This window comes from Varroa destructor, unplaced genomic scaffold (genome assembly GCF_002443255.2).
Source record: "Varroa destructor unplaced genomic scaffold, Vdes_3.0 BEIS01000001.1, whole genome shotgun sequence".
NCBI classification, from domain to species: Eukaryota; Metazoa; Arthropoda; class Arachnida; order Mesostigmata; family Varroidae; genus Varroa; species Varroa destructor.
The window spans coordinates 71,417,021-71,443,212 of NW_019211454.1; the positions used below are offsets into that span (position 1 = coordinate 71,417,021).

A 26,192-nucleotide genomic window follows, 5' to 3' on the forward strand; every position below is an offset into this window, starting at 1 on the left:
AAATTGGCCCAGCAGTTTACCTACACGTAGATTGAAACGTAAAGTAGCGTCACCCACCTCTAGACGCTACCACTAGCTAATACAATCGTCGTCGACAAAATCAGCGGCAGCACCACAAGCTGCAGAAGTCACGGTGATCCGTCAGTGAGATAAGAATCGCTGCAGCCGCCCAGCTCACTCTATCTCTTTCTCGCTTCTCTGCCTTTGTGCCCTATCGTGTCCCTGTCGCGCTCGCCGTTCCGTATGCCGAGGTCGCTTTGGCTAGTTTTTCTCATCTTTAGCCCTGCGCGCGCGCCCGCGCGAACCAACAGACAGAGCGAATGCGTTGCTCGATAGCAGCACCCGGAGTAGAGCTGCTGCTTCCAAAAGGCAACAGCCGAGAGCCACGAACAGGAGGAAGAGCGCAGTAAGTGGATTGGTTTGTTGGCCTGTTTGAACGAACGGCGGATTGGAAGGTCGGCAGGACTGACGGACATCACCGGCATCCATTCAACAGCACAGAACGCGCAACAGCAGCATGGCTTCGTAGCTTTCTCAGTGACCGCCGCCTCCGCTGGCGGTTTCCGGGTGCAGGACGCGATTACTTGAATGGAACCATCGTAGCAGCAGCGACAGTACAGGACAACAACGCCGGCAATGAACTACGATGTTGACAGCTGTACGACTGCTCCAAAGTATTTTAATGCAGATACGGCACAAGCGCGAGTTACGGCAGCGCACAGTGGAGAAGAAAGCTGGCACAGGATTGTGATGCCCTGGTGCTTTTCCACGAAACTGATAGTGACGCTGATTGTGATGACGCGACGAGGATGCCGCTGCATTGATGATAGTGATGCTTTTTTTTTGCTTTCTATGTTATAAAGTGGGTGAAAGACTGCCTGGAACACTTTCTTCATTAGAGCACTAAGCTATTTGTCGTAATTTTTTGCATCACTATACTTCATTGAGGCTTTCTGTCCGTTGTTGTCAATGTTGACCGTCCTATGTGGCGTAGTTGCTTCTAACGAGCGTGTTTTAGGATGATATATACGTGCGCATTGTAGTAAACAATGCACAATAAATTTTAAAAAGTAGGGACAATGGCTTATCATTTAGTTCACGAATAGAATGATAATGAACCCAAATTGATTATGATGGCACGAAGGAATCGGAACGAGACTACTTGAAAGCTCAAGTAAGTAAAGCAAATAAAACAGATAAGATAACCCTAGCTGGCAGAACTTTAGGTACCAATTACATTCACGATATTTCAAGACCTTCGTGGGCGCAATTAACGTCTAGATCAGTATTTCAAGACGGTATTGTACGCGATACTCAAAACTAACATTAATAAGCATGCAGAGATGAAATAAATATCAGTCCTTTGAGAGACGAACATTCATGAAAGATCATAAGCAGTCTTACAAAGCTATAAAAGGAAGTGCATGACGAGGACGACAAAGTGATGAGAATCAAGCGGGAACGATGTGACCACAGGCAGCATCGTGCAATGGTCACGACTGAGAAATTCCTAGCAATGAACTCCGTTGTTTTAGTTGGAAAGGGGCGTTCAGAAATAGCATGGAGTTTGCTTCGGATAACGAAGGAACAAGCGGTAAAGCACAACGGTATCGCACGTTCGTGAGCGTGATTCATATCCATTCTTAGTAAATAAGATAAAAATGCCCTTTTCTTCTTCCTGCAGGCTCATTTTGAAATTGAAATTTCAGACTGTTGGACAAGACGGCGCGTGTTGGTAGGACATATTTGTTGACAAGTGCCGAACTGGAAAATAAATCGTGTCTTCAGCAATCCTAGATTGTGGTAAAAATATAGTTCTTCCGTGCTAGGCACTGGGTACCTACCATGGTAGAAGCAAATTTCTAGCAGTGATTACTACTTTTAGAGCTTACAAGGATCCGGAGAACTGAGGGAATCTATTTAATTTTAAGTCAATGGATTTAATATACAATCTTTACATTATTTAAAATATAATGAAAGTCACCTTGATATTTTTCTATAATCGTTGTTTGGATTCAGCTTCTAAAGAGGCGATACAATGGTTCATTATAACTAGCAGTTGGCATCCCTCCTGGTGTCAGCCATACTTCTTCTTCGATCGATAGAATTTGTATTGCCCCCAAAATTGTCTATATTTACCATATATTTCCTGTTTGCATGCCAGAAACGAACCCGTTGCAAATGTGCGGGTGCGTTTGATAGAAAACACGAAAAATATGCACATCGGTCGATCTGTATGACCCGAACTCTTAGTTCGTATCGGCTATTTCGGTAACTCTTTGTTAATGGTGAAAGATGATTCTAGACTGAATACGTAATGGCCGTGAACTCCTCCTCCTGCCCCCGCCCCCCTTCCAAAAAAAAACGTACGGTTGGGCAACACCGGCCGCATTGTTTAATCTGCCTGAACCGAGTTGATATCTAGATATTTTTGAACAGTTTTATTGATAGAATTAATGTCCGAGTATGACAGCTGTATAGTTGCTTATCTCATTAGTTTTTTTTGTCGATTTGTTCACCGTTGTTGAACCGAATACGATAACACAACCATGGCCTTTTCGTAATACCGACAGGATCCACATATCGAGCGCGGAGGCCATATACAGCAACTCTTCATAAATCTTCTCAAGAGTCGTATAGTGTATTTTTCGTTATCATTTATACTCCAACTAGAACCCTAGCGATAGCTCAGCAGTGCCAGTATTGATGAAGAGTTGGCGCCGATAGATTCAACGTTTAAAACGTATTACTTGTAAAAGCCATTGTTTAATTATGCATACATATAATAATTTAGGGTGAATACACTTTATCTAGACGTTCGACAAAGCCTTGCCTAATTTTTTTGCCAGTAATTCATTAATTAATAGCTTAGTCAAACGGGTATTTACGACCTCCTTATAAATAGGACAGCGCTTATTGCCTAGAGACGTGACCAGATAAACTAGATTCTAGAACACACATTGATCTGGGATAATATTGTACATGGGAAAGACAAACCTCAATCAAATAAGGCGATTGTTTCAATCTTTCCGGACACGTAAATTCAACTACGTAACATTTAGAAACACGAGGTGATCAAGCAAAGAGTCAAATATTCTTGAATGTTTCTACAAAATGTTTAAAATTCTAACAATTAAATAATGAGTCGTAACCAATTGATGTTTTACTCTGTTGAAGATAGCTTCACGTAAGTTATTTGCATTTTCGATTCTAAGATATGAACGTAATATCGCGCTTTGAGATCATTTCATGTTTATCGAGGAAACAATTTCCGTCATCTCTGCGCATTTATATGTTTGCACGTATTATTAAGTAATATATGTAGGTCAGTCAAACGCAATATCTCTTTGTTTCAGCGGACGATACGTTTGCGAGGTACATTGTCCGTGTTTTTTAGATATTCTTCGATACGTACCTTTGAAGAACATGTCGCACATTTGCAGCTGCTCCTGTCGGTCGTATCTCTTTTTCGTTGTCCATTTATGAAAGTCATACTGCGTTTACAGGCTACAGGGAACTATAAGGTAATCGTTTACACATAATTGATAACTTGGCAATTGATAAGTTAATAGATCGTAATTCAATTGACGCGCAGCTTAGGCGAAACTATTTTCAAGCGCACAGCTCGAAGGGCGGCCATTTCCTTTGCATACGTTTCTCGTTGGAAGCGCCCTTCGTTAATGTTCTTCATCGTGAAGCGTCGATCAGCTGCATGTGCTTGCGCTAATTCGTGCGTGTAAGTTTCTTGCACTAGAGAAATAGTAAGGAACTGGATCGTAATCAACGTACCCATTGTACGCGTGGAGTGAGCGCTTCCTTGGAAATGAACTAGCGAAGGCTGCCATCTTAGCTGGTTTCCAAGGTCCATGTCGCGGAACCTCTTCGTCTGTTGAAATTAGCTAACTCCTCTAAAGCTAGCCAATTACGGATTACATTATCTCAAGTTCACAGAACGTTTTAAGGATATCTATTGAGATACTGCCACGCGACAATTCAAACGAGCTCAGCTGGGCTACAGTTAGACCCTGAGGATAAACTGCACAACGTACGGTACAGACAAACACTATGGCGAAAATATATATTTTGTCAGGGTTATACAACTAGTAGCGATACTTAATCGATAGTTATTCGTTGTATAAAACGTAGTCATTGTTAAAGCTACAAAACCTTTTCGTAATTATCTCCCTTTTTGCTCTAATGAAACAAGGGGATCTAACAGCACAATGCTCAGGTTCAAAACGTAGCACTAATTTTCCTCCCGAACTTATGAATTGAGCATGTAGAGACGCTCGAACAAAGGTCGTCTTCAAACGTCACCGTCCATGAATGGTCGGTGCCATGTGATGACGAAATCACTCGAAAACCGTTAACCTTACGTACGAAAACGACAGTGTCTTGTGATAGATCGGTCCGATGTTAGTTTAGCAATATGAGACAAAAAATAGGGAGAGAAATATTATTAGCTATACTTGTTTATTTATCTCAAATTTATTATTGAAAAGGTCTTCTTCTTAATCAATCTTAATACATACCAAATGTAATAAAAGTGGTTTAATTTATGTTAGCCTACAAAATATCTAAGTAGGCGCCACTTCAGCGCCTATAGCGTAATAAACAAACAGGCTGGAATTACGATCATCCTAAATCTTCGTAATCTTTAGCAAGTATATTTTGTCGACGGCCCTTGCTTGTGTGTACATAAAAACGATATTTGCACACACACACACACATATATATATACCTATTATCGAAACATATAAGCACCGGCTATCGGCGTTGATGTACTTGCAATGGGTTTCCATGTGTCCAACCCCTAGCTAAAACTCACTGTGCATACGTATTACCTGCGAGAAAGGCCAAGAGGCGGCTTCCGACCAGGTATGCTTAAAGCATACTGCATTCGGCTGCTATTGCTCTGAGAACGTTTTCAAAAACAAAGTCGTATGCCGTAAATTATAGCACTTACGGATGGACTTTGTCCATTCTAGATACGAAGCTCCAATAAATAAATCGTGTAGCATATCAACTCAGTGATGCAATCGTTTACACAATCGATAACCAAAATATAGATATTATCTAGATATATGTGTACATCTAGAAATTACAGTTTCAGATAACAAATAACACGCTAGATATGCCCCTGCCGGTGATGAATGGCCACATAGAAAACGATCTGGAGCCGATCGATCTTACCCGGGAGAAATTTCCCCCGTACTATCTGAGGTTCGACCAATTACAAAACACACAAACGCTGTCAGATTTCGACCCGTTAAACTTTCTCATCAGTTATGGTGATAACTGCCAATTGCGAATGTAGCCTTAACATGGTATATTGCTACACAAAGTTTTCTTCAGCTGTTGCTATACTGATAATTTTTGCCGTTTAAACGAATTGGGGAGCGATACCGGACATGTTTACGCGTATACTATTCTTCGATACGCATATATTATACAACTGCCCACGGGAACTTTGAATTTTACCACGTACAACTCGAAATTTTTGCTTAAACAAATCAACCGATCGCCCGCTTACACGACAAAGCCGTTTTCTGAAGCAAGCTGACAATATCTCTCCAATAAATCGCGGTCTATTTTTACATGAATTCGACTCTTTCTCTATAAATACAGTATCATTTTTGCAGAGATTTTTCGACGATCCGATGGCAATGCCACAAATTGATCCTGACCTGCACTAGGCCAACGAGCTTAGATCGACACACACACAGCCTTTGTCTTTAGCTCATTCTCGCAATCTGCTTTTTTCTCTTCGTTGCGGCTAACGATGCTTACAGAAGCTCAGGATAGGCAGATCGGTGTTTTTCTTATGATCGATGATATAATAACACAGTTCTATGTGCGGCTCCGACTCACGATGTGTAAGTAAAGGCCACTATATATACATATATATATATGTGTGTGTGTGTGTGTACAACATAGTTTTATGCCATTTAATGTTGCCTACATACGAAAAACCGATGACCAGTGCGCGGTGCACACAATTATAAAAACATATAAACAACGAACTCTGTGTTTCTTGGTTGCCGTGCTAACGGTTTGTGCAAAAAAACAAGCCTGAACGTTCTTGAAAGTCGACTTGAAGGATTCCCATGAATGGTAGGACTGCAAAGAAGATAGGTTAGGTGGAGAATGGCGGCCACTGTTGAGTTGGCAGAGCTTTATTACGATCTGTTTCGAAACAGGCGACATATCTAAACATTTTAAAAATCTTCATTTCATAGAAAAATAATCCTTTAAATTAAGCATAGTACGTGTAGTAGAGATGCACACACTATATATAGGAAAAATAAGGCTCATCCAACACTCAACTTTTCCTTTTCGAACCTCTTACTTATTTAACGAGCCCGCTTATTTTCTTTTAAAACTATGTAGATATAGCTACGTTATAGACACTTGGAGCACGAAATCAGTAGCGTCTTCAAGATAGAAGCTGGCGCATCGTAGATTGCTTTTACCCAATTATTTATTATTTATTGAATGCAATGCATTCAACGCATGCAGTGCACCGTCACGCTACCAGAGTTGTATTTGCTCCACTCAGATCCTTAGCTTTTATGAACTTCAACTTGCTTCAGTCCAGCTTGTCCTTGCACTATTGTCCTTGAACGAACAACTATTGGGCCTTCAGCAGGCTTGCTAAACAGCTGAATTTTGAAACACTTCATATGCGTTGACCATGAGGGCTTTACACCAAGACGATCCTTCAATATCGAAACGAAAAACCTACTAATAAATAATTTTTATTCCAAGAAATAAAGCCGTTTAATGAAGCGCCAACTTAAATTTGCTAATTGTCACAAAACAAGCTTAAGGCAAATTTCTAATATTTCAATGCCGCATGAGAAAAAAACCTCAATATTGGCGAAGGTTCGAACCGAGAACATTAATACCAACAGTGTTACGTGTAATGATCTATAATTGAAGTTGATAAGCTTCTATGGTAAATCTTACAGTTGGCAAGGCGCGGTTGTAAGTTTAATCTTGCCAAATCTCCTTCTTCCGTTTTTGTTTGATTAATTTTAATAGCCAATTTTTTGCTTCTACCGACGCGCACGTCGCTCGCTATCAGATTGGGGTGAGTTTCCCCACTTGTTTAGAGACGAGACGCCGAAAATTTGAAGTTCGCTGAGTATCAGCCGCCTAAGTAAACACGTTTTCCAATACCTAATAGACATATGTGTACGTGAGAGCCAGCTGAATCTTCGGAATCATTTTAAAAGGAAAATCAAGGCTATGGAAATGTGATATTTAACATGAAACGTATCTGCTTTCCTCCAGTGTAACGCGTCGTTGTCACGACACCATCTACGAATTACAGATAAACGCGTTTAATTTTTAGTTTTTCTATGACGTTATGCTTGTCTACCGTTGCGATGCGACGCTAAAAGAGCGGTAATGGCTTCAAGGAACTCGTTGCGCTGGCAGGTTCCGTGGAATACAACAAGTCAAGCACCGCATACATAGATGTGTGGCATTTCTGCCCGATGGCTGTAGCATACATTTATAGAAGCTGGTTAAGAATCGTACTGCTTGTTATTATTATTAAAACCATTAGTATCATTCTTATTATTAGTAGGAGGGCAAAGTATCGTTGCTAAGGCTCCGGGCACAGATGGAGACCGTAAAGGGCGAACCAGCTCGCATCCCATACCTCACGAGGCTTTCGATTTCACTGTCGTTGCGGCGATCTTCGTTAAAAAAAAAAGTTTATCTGAAACAGGAGGATAGAACAGAGGATCGAAAGATATAATTTTCATGGCTTTCGTTTGGTCTGCTCCTTCACGGTTTGTTCTTACTTTGCTTTTTCTTGGCCTTCCTCTACTCTTTTAGCACCGGAATTGGCAGTGCAGCCTGTCAATACCTCCCTTCCCTGGTCCGCTCCACCCTCAATGTGCTACCCGCTTCGTCTATTCACGAACAGTTCCTCAACACGATTCGGTTGTGGTCGCGGACGCAGTGGGATCATCACCCCGAAGGAGTACGCAACAGCAACGGCGAAAGCGTACGAACGCGGAGAAGAAATTGAACGCCGAGGCGGGGGGCCGCCACCGAGGTGATAAGGTTAGCCGCCGGTGAGCAGCGGTTCCTTTAGCTCTGTGCCGATAATCGTACGTAACATCGGCATTAGAAGCACTGACGCTAGTAGTGATTGTTTATTGGTGACGCGCCGTGGCGGCGACGGCGGCAGTACAAGCTACAAGCCAATGCTCGTAGAAACCACACGGATTTCTACTAGCGGAACAGCGCAAGCAGTCGGCATTGAACAAGCAAAAAGGCCGGGTAGGCGCTGGGGGTGCGGGACCTTTCTTCAGTCGCTGACGACTGCGGCTATACAGCAAATTGATTTCGATTCCGTACAGATCAAGATTAATACCTAGATAGCAATAGTAATGCACTCGACTGCATAGCGGCCAATTCTATTGGCACAGCCGATATTGATAAACACGTAGATATCAAGGGACGCCATGTTTAGCAACCCGCATGCGCCGGCTCGGCGGAATAGTGAACAGGAAGTATTCATTACTGCACATTGTCGAACCAAGCTCGTAAATGGACAATGCTACTAGATAAAGGTATACATTATGGTGAATGTGGGTCAGTGTTAGACATATTTAAATAACTTTATACAAGTGTGAGTTGTATTAGATTTATTCCAGCATAAAATAAAGCTTATTAATATGGAAGGTTGTCGCTGCATTTAGGGGCAGGACACTCATACAACAGCTGACTAACATATTTTCGTATAGAAGAAAGGCGCAAAATTAATAGTGCGTTATGTTTTTTTACTTTGCTAGCCACTTCGAAGAACAACAGAGATTTGCCCCAGTGTCCTATTTAATGCCATCTCTGAAATATCACATCAAAAAGACAAGAAATATTATATTACTGATTTAGACGCTGTCTACTTTCGATGGATGTGATAGAAAGACAAACAATTCTCCATACATATTGCAAAATCAGAGTAAGTTGTGTAACTGGTATTGCCACCCACACACTTACACAATGAACTTATATGGCTGAAGCTTGAAGACAGGCAAATTACTTATCGGTTGTCTAGATCTAACTGACGGACTCGAAAACTGTCATACATATCAAACAGAAATATTCAGGTAGCCAGTGCTTCAACATCCTCCTGAAAGCTTCTCGCGTTGGTCCGTCAAGCAGCTGCCGGCCGTGCGTAAATGAGAGCAGACGACTATTTCCTGTACGCTCTGCAAGGCGGATCCATCTCCTGATCAATATCTGGATGATTCTAAGGTAAATTGTTTGGCAAACATTTGAAATGCACTTTAAACAAATACCTCTATAGATTATCACTATTATGAAGCGTTAGCGCGTTAGAGGTGCTGGGCGTCGTGGGTACCGCCAGACAGGTGTCAATTAGATAACAATGTCGACTTTGATCTTAAACGGTAACCAATAACCTCGGTCCGCTCAAACATAATCGCTTAATAGAGAAAAAATGAGTGTCTGCTTGGAAACTCTTTCTGCACTGCTACTAGACGCGCGTACGTAATGGGCCGTTGTCCAGTTGGCTGTAAAGATCGACAAACTTGCTGGCAATTAGTACCTTTTTCAGGCCGATGTTTCGACAGTCCATAATATAATGGCTTTATTGTTGGCCAATCAGGAGTTCAGTGCAGTAAATTTTTCTTCGGAAAGTGTTTTGTTGAGCCGTTACGAGTACGGTGGTCCTTTAAAATAATAAGGTCAGAATCACTACACTGTCAATCTTCATCGTTTACCGTATACTTCAACGATAAATTTAATTTTTTTTTTCTATTCCAGAGGAGGACTCTAGAAGACTTCTAGAGGACTATTCTAGAGAGTACCGCTTATTGTTAAAAAGAAAAATGCTTCCATTTGGTGGTTAGATATAAAGTTCAGCCTATTCAGTAGAGTCAAGCGTTTCAATATACGTCCAGGGAAAATTTGGTGCTAAAGCATGTCCATAGTTGGCAGTGCTTACCCCCTCTGCCAGAAGCGTGCATGTGTTTGTTACTCGAACGGTATACAGTATTGTTTCCTTTTTTGCTGCTTCTCGTGCCCCTTTTGTAAAAGATCGCTGCTATTAATTCAAAACAGGTTAACTACGAAGTGACGCACTGCTGCTGGTCCTATTAGATTGGGATAGGGGAGATAGTTTTTACGGAACATGTGTCTATCTTTATTTATTTCAGGATGCTTGGTAGATGAAGCGAAAAAAGCATTTGCGTTCGTCTCGTATCTGCGGTAAACCCGTATGACCAGATTAGCTAGTGATGCTTACTTCAAAAGGATTGCTTAGTAGATATTTGATCAGAATCACCACAGTTAAGGTAAGATTTTGCTGGGTGTTTTCTACTTATGAATTAATACAATGTCTCTCTGGGTAGCTTTGAACAAGCAGTGTTTCCGCATAGACTCCATTAGTCTGCCATGATTTTGACGTTATACGACTGAAATTTGCTGGGTTCCACTTATGTGCTGGCTTCAGCCTGGCTATCTATTTATCCTCGGAGAATTAAGAATCTGTTTCTAGAATTCAGCCGCAGTCGTCGACGCCGGACAGTCATGGACCAGATTTGTAGGCAGAATGCGGGCTATGTTAACATTCTCCCGCTTGATACTCGGTAAATTGTCAAGAATTAGAGACTTACAAACTCGCTCATCCTCCTTTACTTTAATGGACAGATCTTAATAATATTTTTCTCTTAATCTCGTTTCTCAAATGACCTTTAGGTGCGTTTTGTCTGCGTTGGCTGATTAAACGTCCACGTACTAGGCCATAAGTAAACCATAGCGAGATTTTGGTGTAACTCACCGTTTAAGTTACTGCTTGAAATTTTGTTTACTCTGTTCTAGCATAAATGCAGCCCGGTCAGAATGAAGGACATATACGACACATGTACAGTGGTCCGAGATCCTAAAATACAAAAGGCAAGCTCTGATTATTAAAAATCGCACATTAACAGTACCTGCACAGTATCTTACTGAGCTTCTGAGAACCAGCGAATTAATTAGAATCACAATTTATTCAAACGTGTTGGTCAATTCAGCCAGCCCGGCTGATGTCAGCTGAGAGCAGAAGTATGTATCCTTACGTAGACGTTATTCACACGTGTCTAACTTCACTGTTCACTATTCATGCAACTTTAACAGAGTAAAACATCTGTAAATGAGTCGTTCAGACCGAACTTATGTATCGTCTTAAAATGTACGCTTGTCCTTGTACAGGCCCTTAAACATCTACAAAGCGCGTTTGATTGTAACGCATCTTTGGCTTAACGGTAACGTTAACGATAATCGGATTGCCAATGTTAACTAAATAGTAATGCAGGCTAGCGTTCCTGTGTCGTTTAGAGACGAGATTAGCTCAGCTTTCGATCAGCAGTGCGGTTCCCGCATGTATCCTCTTGTTTGGGACTAAATCACACTCGGACACAGAAACGCTCAGGATGACGCCGTGTTAAGCAAGCTTCTCGCATGTCTTCCCGCGTACAGGACGACACATCTTCTCTATGGCGTTTGGTCGCCGCTTTGGTTCTTTCGCAGGCCGAAAAAGACGCTTCTATAGCAAAGAATCCTGCCCGTTGCATAACAGTGGGGCGCGCGATCACTTTTCCCGCCGATTTCATTGTTGTAGTTGTCCGATTATGAGGTTAAGCTCGTTGTCGCTGCTGCTGCCACTGCCGCTGCCGTGCTTATAACTATCTGTGGGCGTGCGATCTGTATTTCCTAAAAATCCTTCATGCGGTATTAATAATTGCCGTCTCATAAATTATGGGCAGCAAGTAACACCGAGTCGCTCTAAGGGTAGACAACGATAGGAATAGAGGGGTATAGAAAGAATACGCAGTACGGCTCATGCCGAAATAATGATCAATGCGTCAGACGATGCTCGGATGGCCGTCTTCCGCGCCGCAAATCACGAATATATAGCAGCGCCAATAGCATGAACGAAAAAAAGTAGGTCTTCTGCTTTTTGCTGTTTGCAATGTGATGTACCTCGTCACCTAGCCCACTTAAAATTGTTGCTACCGCTATTATGTGGCATTGCTGTGCCTCGATCCGTATTCGCCGCCGCTATCGCAAGTACCCGTCTAAGTAATGGCCTGTTTTATCAAAGGCAACTCATGTTGGCAAAAACGAATAAGCGACACCTAAGCGACCTGTTCCAGTGTTCTTAATAAATCAGTGTTTAATTTTACGGTATCAGGAACAAACCGAGTCAGTTCCCAGTAGTTTTTGACGCCCAATCAGGATATAGCTTTTTCTTGCGCGACACCAAACAGACAGACTGATCTTGTCGAAAAGTCTGTCATCTGGCTATTACCTACAACAAGTTCACCTGGCTACGCTACGTTCATTACGCTAACCCGCTTTTCAAGTTACCGTAGTAACGCTTACGACGATTCATGGAATAATAAGCTAGAAGCTTCGCGAGCCTCGAGCGAGTGAGGGGATGTACGGCAGGCGAGTTCAATGGTCGTTACATAAATACATTTTCGTCCATGTTTAATTTCAAAATAAATATGTTCTTTCAACGCATTCGCAATTGGCTATGGACCGTGTGAATCAGCTTTTTATTAGCTAAAGTTTATTAGCTTTCTGCTCATATCTACCTAAATGGACGCCACCTACTACAATTAAACAATGGTTCTCTCCATTCAGCCTTAGTCCCTGATAATAAAAAATTGCCGAAGGCAGAATATTCCATTTATTAATTTAATGTAATATATACATATGTGTGTGCGTGTGTGTGTGTGTGTGTGAAAAAGGATTGACGCTTTCATAGACCTTTTATGGGCTGATTTACATCGCCCCAATCGGGTCAAACTACTCTAGTTGGAAATACTGTGGATCGTGCGTGCCAAATTCGCCACCTGTTCCTAATAACAATAATAAAAGATGCGTGATCTATCAACTACTGTCAAACGGCGTAGTTCCAGAAGTATGAGTGGAGACTTTTCTGTTAACGGAAGAAGCGCTCTTTATTTCAAATGTCGCCGCAACGTCCTACTTGTCATAATCAAGATGACGTCAGGTTTACTTGACAAACTCCATATCCTTCCAATTGTATCTGGCTAAAATGTCTATTAGGACCTCTATTTACTAGCTGATTAACAACAAACATCATCGTTTCCGCGGGATTGGCACAAACAAATACTTGCGCTAGATCTGAATCATGTTGGCCACTACGTTAATCCAAAAGAATGTAAAAGGGTTTAATTTACTCCGCGTATAGTGAGTTAAGCCTAACAAGCCCGATTACCTCGAGATACATGGGTCAGGGAATGAAGTTTCCTGTTCCCTGCATGAAAAGTAAAACGAACTTCGAGTTTTCTCTAGGACAAACTCGACCTCCGCATAAGCGATTTCATAGTCATAATGGTCCCGTCATTTAGAAGCAAAATGAAGATCCGGAACGTTTTTTACTTTGCTATTTAAAGTAAGTTGTTGAATGATTAGTTTCTTTTTTGCGGTATGCATATTTCAATTTGCTTCTTTATTCAATTCAAAAATGAAGATGGACGCAAGCATCCCTCATCATGGGTACCTGACCCGATCCATTGTATGTTTTTTTTTCATTGTTTAATGCTATATTATATGAAATTGCTATAATCGCGCAGATGGCTCAATCAACGAATGAAACTGTAGGATATAAAGAAGCTACATATACGCGTTTTCTCTCACGCAGTACCCTGGCCTTTAGCCCTTCATCTACCTGCATTTTCGAAGAAGTGTAATACATATTCACGGCTATGATTAAATATCCTCAGGCCATACCTAATTAAATTACCTGAACCTAATTTTGGTCTTCCACGCCGTAATAGCATATTATTATTTAACTGCTAACACTTGACGTTGCGTCTACAATATAATCTAGATAAGATTGTTTCCTATTGTTGTTACACAACACAATCTATAGAAGGAAGCCTTCGCTCTAAATGGAAAAATCAAAATGGCCAAGTCTTTGATAATTGGCTTAGAGGTCTCAGTTCGTTACATCTATGCATAAGGAAAAATTTTCAACCGTGGACACAAATTGAAAATTGCTATAAGATAAACAACAAGTGACTGTTGTAACAAAAATTTAGAAAAGCGTTAGTAGTAAACGCCTACCGTTATCGCTTAATTATCTTCGCTAGGTCCTTTCTCTGCTGACCGATAACGCCGTGTCAAAACCTTCGTCGCGGCCTACATCAGTTAGCAGCCTGGTTCATAATACAATATGGTCAGGTTTGGAGTTTGTCCTTACGTGCACAGTTTCGTAGAACGGAAACGCACAAGCTGGATAAAAGGCCACACGAGTCTGTGAAAACAATTCTTGCCGTTATTATATCGGTATACATCAAAACTTATTAACTGTGGTTGACGAAATGCACAAAGTAATTGAATACAACATCGTTGACCCTTAGTAATGAAAGAAACGGTCGCAGGAACTAACTTACTTATTTTGCCGCTTCAGTTCAGGGGAGTCAGAAACAACGAAGTTTTGCAGCGGCATCAGCATCCCAAAAAAATTTATGGAGCGAAAATCAGAAAATTCTGTTTGACATGTGCTTATATGTTTATACATTACTCTTGTAAGTCGTACATGGATAATGCCAAAAAAAAAGTTTTGCCTCCATAGGAAAAAGAATCCGCATGAATCAAGTGAAATTAGGGTTTTGTTATGAATTGCTTTATTCTATCGTCGTAATTAGGTCACACTCTAACTCTGCGTCCGCGTTAGGTTTCCTAGGGGTTAGGCAATAGCTGCATCGTTACCGCGTTAAATGCAAAGCAGCTGAGGTCAAAAGCTCTCAGCACAAAATGGTAACTAGAGTGTTAACGTGGTACAAATATGAATATGGTGGTTTCGCAATTCTGATGTTCTAGCTTCAATACCCAGCTGAAGCTCTGTCATTCGATTAGCTCGGAATCCCGCACAGTTTTATCTAACTAGCGTCATTACCATCATATTCCTCATGCACCGCGTATATTAATTACTGAGCTTATCCCCTCCAACAGATTCTCACGGGGGGCAAGTGCGTGTAACTTCGAATGTGATGCCGTGGTCATCATAAACAGCACAAAGGATACGGCCACCACTAGTCCTATCCCCAGCGTTAACAAATAACAACTATAAACGAAGACAACTGATTAATCAAAACTACGAGAGATCCGTCTATATGATCGCTATGTCGTTTAACAGATTTGAGCAACCACAGATAAATCAAGCTAACGATACGAGCAAACATCTTTTGGCTCCGGACACAATTAAACTAAATCTTGAAAAACCATGATGGAATAGAAGATACAAAAAAGCATTAACGATCACGCTTTAGTAGTGTCTATTTTCAGCATGACGAGAGTCGGCGCTTCTCGGTATAAATCTACGTACGACCCATCACATTTTAAAGATGGCCATCTGCAAATTCAGTACAACCAAGAGAGCCAAAGCCCGCAGAATAATAATAGCCTGCATCAGTTTTGTTTCACTTAGAAAAAATTATCCTGTCAAATTTCCTATTTAAATACTTCTGTGGTCCTGAAGTTACGCCCATAATCGAATCAACGTAACGCTTAAAATCGAGTGCATCCACCGCTCTGATTAACTGAGTGGCCGCTTTTAGCATCTGTGCCTGATCTTACCTTGAACAAAGTCCCCGAAGACGATTCGACAGTATTTCAGGCCAACGAGCGATCACCGCCCTTCGTCTCAACGGAACCCTACCGCCGTATCGTCTAACAATTAGATTGCAATTAACCAGTAAAGCCGCAACATCATCTCAGAACATTTCTCACCTTTAGTTTCAATATAAGCGTCTATCCTTCTGCATCGTTTTGCTTCTTTTCGCCTGCGACCTCCCGCGAACTTTGGAACAATCGTCCGGATCGTCCGCTTGTACGAACAAACCTCAATGACCTCTGCTTTAGTGAGGTATCTTCTCATGTGGGCATACATTCTTCACCTAGACGATTCCAGGTGTCAATAGTCTTGTTTGCAACACCTAGTGTGCGTTTTTCTTCATTTTTTTGCAATGGAATAACGGATGGACGATGTTCCGGAAGGAAGATAACAGCGACTACAAAAACATCGAAGTTTCTACTCTATCACTCGGGTTGTACGGAAATCAATTTTCAAATTTATACACCGTTCTAGTAGCAATCTTTGACTAAGCCTCTGGCTGAAAAAGACGCGATTTATATACTTCACACCTGCAAGTTTTGTATAAGATTAAGAATCGTCCAAAGGATGGGTCTAATACAATTCATTGTGAAGGAAGTCGAAGCAGTTACGGTAAGGCCACCTAATTGTACAGTATCACTTGTTTACGGTATATATCTAGCGAATCAACAGACAATAACTGCGATGAAAAGGTTAACTACCTCTGGCTCTTGCTAGGCAAGCTTTCTGAAACTTCTTCTTGGAATCTAGAAAGTAGTACGTCCATTGGAACATCCGACACTTGTTTCCAAGATCCAGCTGAGTGGTGGCGCATAATACGTTTCCACATTTTCGTACGCTTGTGATTAGGGAAGCTCGACATTGCCTGTTGAGACACTGTGCCGATCGCCTCAAATCGAAACCTGAACTAAAACGTCCCATTTTTGTGACGGAAAGGAATTTTTCTCGTACTGAAAATCCTTTCATGACGCGTCCCTTCGAGTCAAATAAGTTTTTTTTTTTTTTTTTTTTTATAAATGTTCTACTATACGGTCAAATTAAGTATGAAGTAAAATCTATCGCACAGCTGTGAGAGTGGTGGTGTGGAGGGTTACGCAGGCGACTTATAGAGAGGGCGAAAGGGAGAGAGAGAAAGAGCTTTTGTGTGACACCAGTTGGCTCTCTCTCTCTCTCTCTCACCTTGTATCGTCATGCAAAGCTAACGTGAAGCATATTCCCCTTTTCAAATGAGGCCGATAACAGATCGGGTCGTGTTTGGCTTTTGACGTAGAAACGAGAAAAATCTAAATAATTTTAATTTAGCTCAGGGTGGGACGATTATTGTTTGTGGCGGTATACGTAGATAATGGGTCTCGCCAATGTTCATCTAAATATGGAAATCTAAATAGTTTCACTGCTTCGATAGCGGCGCGTATCTTTAATCGTCGCTCACTTAATTTGGGTGACGTCGATGAAATAATGTGGTATTGATGTTTCAACATCTGCTCATTTTTGCTAACTTCCTGGCTAAGCTAGACCGCCGATTTGGTAACGAAATTTCGTTTTTATTGCTACAGTAAATAAATTACTGTAGATAGAAACTAGATTGTTAGAATATGGACTTGGGCGCATCAGTTAATAACTATAGAAGCATAAAGTTTGTTGGTGTGGAACAAATTATATGGATGGGACAGATTAAATCAATGGATCATTTTTTCTACGCTTGTTTTTTCCTGGTATATATTTTGGCTATATTTTTTTACCCTAAAATCAGTATCATCAATGTCATCTGAGCCAGAGACAAAAGTTGAACGTATTAGAGATAGTTGCAATGCAGAAGCACCGCTTTCACGCCTTGCCATCAATCCCCCGTCCCTTTTTGGTTTGCTGGCCCTGACAGGTCTGCCCAAAGCAGCAAGAAGGGTGCTATCAAAAATAGATCTGAACTTAGCCCATCCCGTCATGCTCGAATCTTTCGCCAACTTCCCAATAGTACCCACTTTAGAGCCTTAGGCGAAGCCTGCTTAAGTCGGAAGGGAGGACATGCTGATTTTGAGTTCCGAGGAGTAGCACGACGATAGTGGCAAACCGCTCTGACAATCTAAAAAGCTGGGACCGATTCGAAACGGGAAGCCAGCTGGGGTGGAACGCTGAGAGTGGATATAGAGGGATGTTCCGAGAGCTCGATGAGAACTCTCCCACAGACCCCAGTATCTTCGTCCAGTCCTTCTTGACTTGAAATTATTGCAAAACGTCTAATTCAGTCCTTTTTCTGACATTTTATAAGCAATGGTAGTATAAAGCGAAGCACGCAGATATTTCTTTCAAACGTTGTAACTTACATCAGCTGTCATTTCGCCTAAGTACGATATAACTCATTCGTAGACTGATTTTCTACTGCCTTAACCACTGTGATAAATAAACGAGGTCTCACTACGATTATCGTTATACATATTATACTAACCCTGTTATACGATTGTAAAAATTGAATAATTGTCTCATTTATTTAATTATTATTATTATTATTATTATTATTTAATTTAAATAAAAAAGATACATTGAAAAATACAGTACTAACAGTAATAACAATATCGCATATCAAAAAATCCTCACAAACAAAACCTGCATCCGGCGAAATGTGATGTAACCAGCGACACGTGTCAGGCTTGAATTATTGGCACCCCTTTATGACTTCTGCTGTTAGAAATAGCATCGACCACTGATGCAGAGACTATAAAAACTGGCCGTTTTTGCTTTGTTTTAGCCATTAAGTGTCTAGGCTAGCCCTAACCGTCTTGTGACGGATATAATCCCAAAAGTTATTATCATCCGTAGGTCTATTGCAAAATATATCCGCTCAAGGTTGTTATTGTCTTTCTGTATATGCTAGGATATTCGTGCATATGCTATAACGGAAATAATATATCGATATGGCTCTCGAAATGTTTTTGTGAGACGGGTGGTCCTTTTCAGAGGGCATATGGTATCGTGTCTGACACACTGAATGAGTAAACAAATACAACTAAAATACTGGTGTCCATTGTCCTAGGAAATTCAACGCAAACTTCGCCTCACGTCTCCCCCCCTTCCGCCCTGCCGCGCCTCTAGAAAGTAGAACTGAAGGTTCATATAATTGACGCTAGCCGGCGATCAAACGTTTACACCAGGAGCGGCAAATTCAAAATGTCGACGAGTATAAGCTTTACAGCGCTGAAGCAGGCTTTACAGATCCGAGTGCTGCAAACCTTGGAAAAGTCAAGGAAATTGTTCATAACAATATTCAAAATGTGAAAGAAAGCAGAGTAAACACGTGCTTGATTCTGTTATCATCTATCTTCAAATAGATATCACAGCAAGTTCCGTTACTTTGAGTATCTCTTTACGCCTATAAATGACTACCACCGATTTTTATGAATCACTTACGAAGTCATCAACATAGGCACCGTATAGATATGAAATAAGTTATTATATTATATAGATTTACAAGCATTTGCAGGTACATAAACCTTCGAAGAGGCCCTAAAGAAGCTATTCAAAGGCGTGAGCCAAAAAAGCTTGCTCTTTATAAACTTCAGCAGATCAGAGAAAATCTATCTCAATGGATTAGAAGAAAAATAACCCGAAACTGGGGTGAGATTTCGTGAGAGAGCGCTTTCATCGACTTCGATGCATCAGTATTAATTGGCAGTAGATCGATGCAATATATTTTCGCTGCTTAGCGAATTCTGTGGCAGCTCTATCTCTGCTTCATTGGTTTACCTTGCTTCAGACTCACCGAAAACGCATCAGGACGTGGTGCGGTCGGTGACTGCATGTGCTACCGTGCAGTGCGCAAAAGACGCTGATGAAGAGGAGTCCGGCTCCAATACAGCCTGTGTGTATCAGACCAAAATGTTGGTAAACATCGCTTAGCTAAGACACGGACAAGCGATGCTCTCCTTAAATGGTTTACTGCACCAAAAAAGACTACTGGAGAGGCACTTCATCTCCAATGCTGTGTGGTTTCTTTTTCCCCAACTTGGCGTACGTGTCACGCTTATCTCAAGATCATCCTTGCCAAAGGACAATAACAGAGTTACGATTCCTGCATCTATGCACACGCACTGTGCTGTTTGCTTTTTCTAGCTGCTTATTTTTACCATTTATATAGTCTCCCATTCATTGCTAATTGTGCGTAAGACGTATTCCGTAACCACTGTGTTTTATGACCGATGCAATGTTTAGGGATGCGTTTTATGATTGTTGTGAACCATTATAAGATTTTTGGCAAAGAAAAAAGAGACCAACCACACAAAATTATGCATTTACAAAAACATCCATAGAGAACAATCGTAAGTATTCCCGCAAAGCGTTGTATATCTTTTCGTGCAGATAATTGTAATCTCTGAGGTTTATATTTCGCAAAACTTGTGCTCAAACTAGCAGTATAACATTTTCAAGAAATAGACACACTCAATAGTCACGTGAAATACAATGGCACGTTTCCTAAAATGAATCGAAGTTACCACATGGAGACCATAACTGGGGCTAAGGTCTCAATGGCAACGCTTTTTGGGGATTTACGGGATCAGGAAAAAAATTAGCTCGAACTCTGCCGCCCATCCAAGAAGGCAGGTCATGTATCATCATGTGACTTGAAACCAACTATTGATAGTGATCTTTTCTGCACGCTTACAAAATACTAGATGAGCTCAAAAAAATGATTTAATCTTTTCATTGCTTCATTTCTGCGACAGTCGTTACATTGAAAGCTATCATTTTCCAAATAAAACATTCACCGAATTATATGGTTTAGTCCGTTGACTCGGCAATCTTTAGGTTCATACTTCTTGAGCCTGCAATCAAGAAAGGCCTGAAATAGTAAAGTAGGATGCACCTAATAAACTACAATAGTGTAAATGCGATTATTAGATGCGTATATATTTCCATGTCTATAGATACCTAAATAATAGCCAGATATCAGGTAGTCCAACGCTTGAACGTGCCGCTGCCAATATCAATATTATGAATGCTTGTGCAAGCCAACGGTAATGCGTATGAAAAATATAAGGTGATTGTTGTCTAGAGTACTTGGCTGGATAAACAACAGTCCTGGCTTCTGAGTGGCAGGTACATCGGAGTGCTCTCCAGCTCCAATCGAACGACGGCAACTTTTCGAGCAGCTGCTGCTGCCATGTGGATGTGCCAGGACGCGCCTACGCTCTCCTAACAGGTACTCACATCCGCTGTCACGAAGGTCTGTCTGACATCTTCGTTTTTTTTTTTCTGTCACTCATTAATTAGTAAAAGAGAAGACATCCATGTTGTTGAGTAGAATTCCCCACTCTCGATATTGCACTCTTCCAATTCGAGACAAGGGACCGTGTCGTTCGCTGGGATCGTATCTGACTCATAGGAGTGGATTGGGCGGGTCTTCACGGTGAAGCTGTCTGTTCGCTTATCAGTTGTACACTTCGTTCGTTCGTTGCTGACGAACGCTCGGCTGATGTCGAGCTTTACTAAGGTTAACCAGCCTCTCCATTCTATTTAGGTTGATCCTCTTGTTATGGTTAAGATGATCGCAGTACATGCTGACGAATTCGTTTCAACCCTATTTCCAAATTAGATATTAACGGATAGTAGGTGAGCTTCTGCCGAAAAACACCACCAGCAAGTCAAGCGTTTGCTCCGAGACGATTGCTTCACCAGTTGCTATATCATCCTTCGGCAGCAGCAAAATGAAGCTTATTGTCGATTTAGTAGATTTATCCTACCTCGAAAACGGCAGATTTTGAAGGTATTGTAACTTGCATTTTTAAGGTTCGCCGTCTCAGCATAGTTTACTTTGAAACTTTCCCACAAGTTGTTTTGGCCAATTTAAAATTTGAAACTTGAGGTAGGTAAGCTTAGTTGGACAAAGAGAACTTCCTTGGCGCCGAACCACTAATTTCAGTTGAAACGAAAGCACTATTGCGCCGCGACTAAGGACGGTTGTAGCAGAGTTGCCGTTACCACTTTTTTTTTTTTTTTTTTTTAGCAGTTGCGACTTTTCGATTGCGTACATGTTTGTTATTTGTACCGACCTCGATTTCTTCGAACTTCCTTCTAACGTGCACCCCAAATGTACTTTTACTGCGAACAATCAGTAAATTCGCTGACTAAAAGTACGCAGATGATCTTCGAGTAACGGCGAACTGTTGATCGCATCGTATACGGACTGATATTTCAGGATCATAGGTATTTTAGGCGCGATAAAAGCATCATTTTAAAATCTAAAATTTTATTAAATTAAAATTAAATTGAAATTCAGAGCATTTAAATAATCCTATTGAACTTTTCTGTACCTAGCCAATAAATGTCAATTCAAGATAAAACCCGTACGAGTAATATCATAAAATAGTTTATCTATGGTGGCTGTTCAGGATATTTAGTTGTCAATGGCATTAGTATGGACCGGATCGCTGCTTTATGGAGTTCTGCAATACAGTGACCGTCACTTTGCGTTTCGTATTAATGAGAAATATTTTTCGACGCTGATTTGGGACACAGTGACTGTCTGCTGATGATAAAGTATCCTCGCATCAATTGTTGTGTAGTATTTAAATCTATGCCAAACATAACTTCTGGTTTAGTTGTTCAACTTTAAGGCTCTCCTGCTATGCCTTTCTGGTATGCCAAATTTCCATATATCCTACCTAGTCGTAGTGCTAATTTGTTGTCGACAGTTGAAAACAGGCCTAAAAAAGATGAGATCATATATTGAGCTCACCTAGAACGTTTTGTTTTGGGTAATTTTTGGCTGTTGGCATTTTTCGAAGGAGGTAAGCACTAATCGTATATGAAAAATTTCCATAATCGTATCATTTTCGCGGCTGAAACCTGTTTTTGTAAGGGTTATCAATTGACGCTATACGTTGGACATTACGTCATCGTATCGGCAAAGAATAAAGGCACGATCAAGAGATAGACTCAAATATAAGTAAAAGGTATGAACTGTGGGTCGTTCTTCTATAAAAAGAGCTTCATTCTGTCATCAGTGTGACGCGTAGGAGAATCTATCCTGTGACACCCTGCGCGCAGTTTCAATGTTTAATACCATAGTTGTCGAGTTGTTGTTTGGTTACTTTTTTTGATTTTAGGTTTTTTTTCTAGCTCGTCTGTTAGGAGACAAATTGGCAGAAAATTCCTTATTGCTGTTTTGAGTTATTTAGGAGCGGCCTAAGTATGTATGAAGGTATCCTCCTTTCTAGCGGTGGGAATGTTCGAACTAACCATGACTCGTTCGAACAGAAACTATAGAGCGCGGTCAGGTATAATCGGCTTCTATAACAATACGACCTGTAGATGATCATACAGCTCTGGTTTTGATGTTTTCAAATGAACACCTACAGGCTTCGAACAGCGCAAATAAGTACTCTTCAATCTTGAATTTTGGCCTCGAGTATGGCTTAAACTAGCTATTAAGATAGTACGATTCGTTCTACGTTATCGTCAGCTAGATCGTCTTCTCGCAGTTACAAGCACGAGAACGTTCTCCGTAACGTTATCTGATTCTGTGACGATCTGCTACGACAAACGTTAGTTGTACGTGGCAAAAATGTGCGCTCTCTACTTCATTGGCGATGTAGTGCATCTACCCCGCCAGTGCTTGAGATACATAAACGAAACTTTATCTTAGCGTTCTTTTACCGTTTCTCTATGAAAATACGCCTCATATTATTCATAATATCATTTTAGAGACACGGAACTCAAACCCGATCATAACCAACCGACGGCTTTCCTGTGCGATCATCACAGTAACAAGCAACAGTCTCTTTCTGCGTTAAGGACAAGCAGGTAAAAAACTTAAGTCAAACAGTTCCTGTAACCAATATTTCCTAAAAACAACAAACGTTATAACTTTATATATATACCTTCTGCAAAGCCCTATATATATATATATATATATATAGGGCTTTGCAGATGGCCGAATCGTACGATACCGTACCGTTAAAAAATGCTGAAAATTTCTCTAACAGTCATAGTTTTTTTGCCAACGCCTGGTCGCTATAACACTAACAGTACCGTTCCGCTCCCGCATTTGATGACAAAAGATCAAAACAATTTACGCCTTTTGCCAACCCAAATCTTTTACGATCAAATATTTAGTAGTCTTTTCTTGCTACCTCACACGTCTACATAATTTGGATAGCCTATTTATCCGGCTTAGGAAAAATAATAACCATACGTACTTAGCTAAATGAGAAAGCAGGCAACTGGGTGCGTTTCGATACCAGGGACACCTGGAAAGAGATATTTTCATTATACTATCATTGAATGTCTATTAAGAACCGTCCGTGTACTTTTGTGTAACGGCTAAATTATCTGTTCAGTTTGCACTCCAGAAGGTAAAGCACGTTAAACTCAATAGTTGAAAGTATCTGTCAGCGGAAGTTCTGACCTTCCCTATTCTTGTGGTGAAGATGTAATTTTTTCATCAAGGAATTACGTATTGTCTAATATCGATTGTTCGACTTCTGCAAAGATATCATTTTGCATTGATTGATACTGATGGATAACCCCCGAGGGCCAGTTAATTACGAAAAAGCCTACCCCATTGACTGGATGGTAGACGCCGACATGAAAATTCCAGTTCCATTCCATTGAACCAAAAGGGTAATAATACTTTTTTAGTAGTATTAGTGTTATCGGTTAGTTTTATCAGTCTTTATTTCTCTTAATAGTTACTCTTTTCTTAGCTTTTAAACACAACAATACACAGTACTCATCGTATATCACCAAATAAGGTGACCATTATTTTCGGCACTTGCGAGTCAAAGGGAGACTTCAAGCGTGGAATAGGATCACTGTAAAAATAAGATATATTTTGGGTTTTTAGATCTCACCGCAGCCGCACTTCCTAACCTAAGCATGGATCACCTTCAGCTGTACTTTTTTTCTGTTCATTTCAAACTTGTATTGTGATCTGGTAAAAACACTATATACTCTGATACCACGTCGTGCAAAAACGCGTCACATACAATTCGTCTTGACTCTTCCGGAGAAACAGATACTTAACAGAGAAAAAATTGCCACTTGTATCCAGTTTAGTCTCTCATAGCTCAAAATGAAAAAAAAAAAACATCTATTTAGCTCTATGTTACGATAACGATTTCTACAGTTTTTGTTTCTATTTACTACAAGTGACTGGGCTGTCTAAAAGACAAGTGCCGATCGGAGAAAATCACCATTCGCAAATGGGTACCCTCGTAAGTGTTTCACTTGGTACTTTTCTATAGTACCACTCTTACCTCGTACTGTCTAGTGTTCAATAGAAAAAGCCAGTATATTGCACTAGAGTCGAACTCCAGATTGCATTATGACATCCGCTTTGGGTCAGTGAGTTCATCAATACGAATGCTTGTCTGACCTTGAAAACGTTTTGCAGTTGGCAATGTAGAGTGACAAAAACCAACGGGAGGTAAACAAAAAAATCACCACGGTCTACTGTTGGTGCTGTGACTGCGGAAACTTCGCTTTTCGATCTGTTTCAGACATCCCTGTGACACGCAGGAAGAGCCGGTGCAGCAGCCGTTGGTACTCGGCTACCGGCGCTCGGTTTACCGTTGCTTTCGAGGTACCCTGAAAACAATGAGCAGTGTGACATTGTAGGAGGAAGCAGCAGCAGCAGCAGCAACAAATGAATGGCCGATCATTTACAGTGCGTGTACCGAAATCAGCTGTCAATAGTTCCCGCTGCCGCTGATTTCGACAAATATATCTACCCGTATCATTTTTTACTATAAGCCTGCTCAGAGAGATACCGACCAGCAGCTAATTGACATCGAAATAATAGTTAACCTTTCATCATTGTTGTTGTTCACTGCCTTACACGCGCACGCCTTACGTACGCCCCGTCGAAACAACGAGCCCGAAACAACGAGAGCTTGCTCAAAATCTCCCTGCCCATTTCCCTTTGAGAATGACTTTGTCGACAATTGTGGCCCAACGGTATATCTATTTAACTATTGCAATGAGCTATGTTATTGTACGCTGAGGCAGAACGAGCAACAACGTAGCTATGGTTACTAGCCCGACGGGACTTTGGGGTCTGTAGATCGCACCGAATGCATCGTTAATTGCAGAAGTTGCTATTTCATAGGTTTTTATCGTAACAGCCCATAGAATTTCGGCGATTCTGGGCCCTAGAGAAAAGAAATGGTTTCCCGCGTTCAATTATGTAAAAATGGTTTGCGAGAAAAGTTCATAACAATAGAACTACATAAATAGTGGTATTATTAGCAATTTTCCGAGTAAAAGGCCGCACTTGTACGCGCCTGAGAGCTCTGGATTTGTCTGTCATCTTCTCGCCCCTTACCCTGTACCAGATACAATCAGTGGGTAGTTGCCCCCAATTTACTGCGTTCATTACAGGTTTATCAGCCCTACGCGTATACATAATTTCTAAAGTATGAATCTATTATTGTGTTACCGAATCTGCTATGGTACAATAAAAAATTCACTCGTTATACTGATCGAAATGCACAGTTTTTGCATTTTGGATTTGTTCTAATATAAC

General features: G+C 40.9%; 3 long non-coding RNA genes across 4 annotated transcripts in view; 1 reads left to right on the plus strand and 2 right to left on the minus strand.

Annotated features, from left to right (window-relative positions):
* On the plus strand, positions 1 to 25,291 carry LOC147759051 (uncharacterized). Its single transcript, XR_015323817.1, has 7 exons — positions 1 to 1,174; positions 7,849 to 8,591; positions 9,119 to 9,276; positions 10,200 to 10,337; positions 10,864 to 20,867; positions 23,372 to 23,470; positions 25,168 to 25,291. It is a non-coding gene; the product is annotated as an uncharacterized LOC147759051 (long non-coding RNA).
* LOC111253541 (uncharacterized) overlaps positions 1 to 26,192 on the minus strand; it is a 98,010-nt gene that overhangs the window by 33,120 nt on the left and 38,698 nt on the right. The gene's annotated exons all lie outside the window — the stretch shown is intronic.
* LOC111242924 (uncharacterized) lies at positions 8,650 to 25,171 on the minus strand. 2 transcript variants are annotated; one of them, XR_015323819.1, is made up of 5 exons: positions 24,925 to 25,171; positions 23,866 to 23,916; positions 14,125 to 14,314; positions 10,823 to 10,924; positions 8,650 to 9,713 (listed from the first exon to the last, which is right to left on the minus strand). It is a non-coding gene; the product is annotated as an uncharacterized LOC111242924 (long non-coding RNA). The 2 variants fall into 2 exon arrangements; XR_015323818.1 differs by lacking the exons at positions 23,866 to 23,916; positions 24,925 to 25,171 and adding exons at positions 15,793 to 16,073; positions 16,378 to 16,503.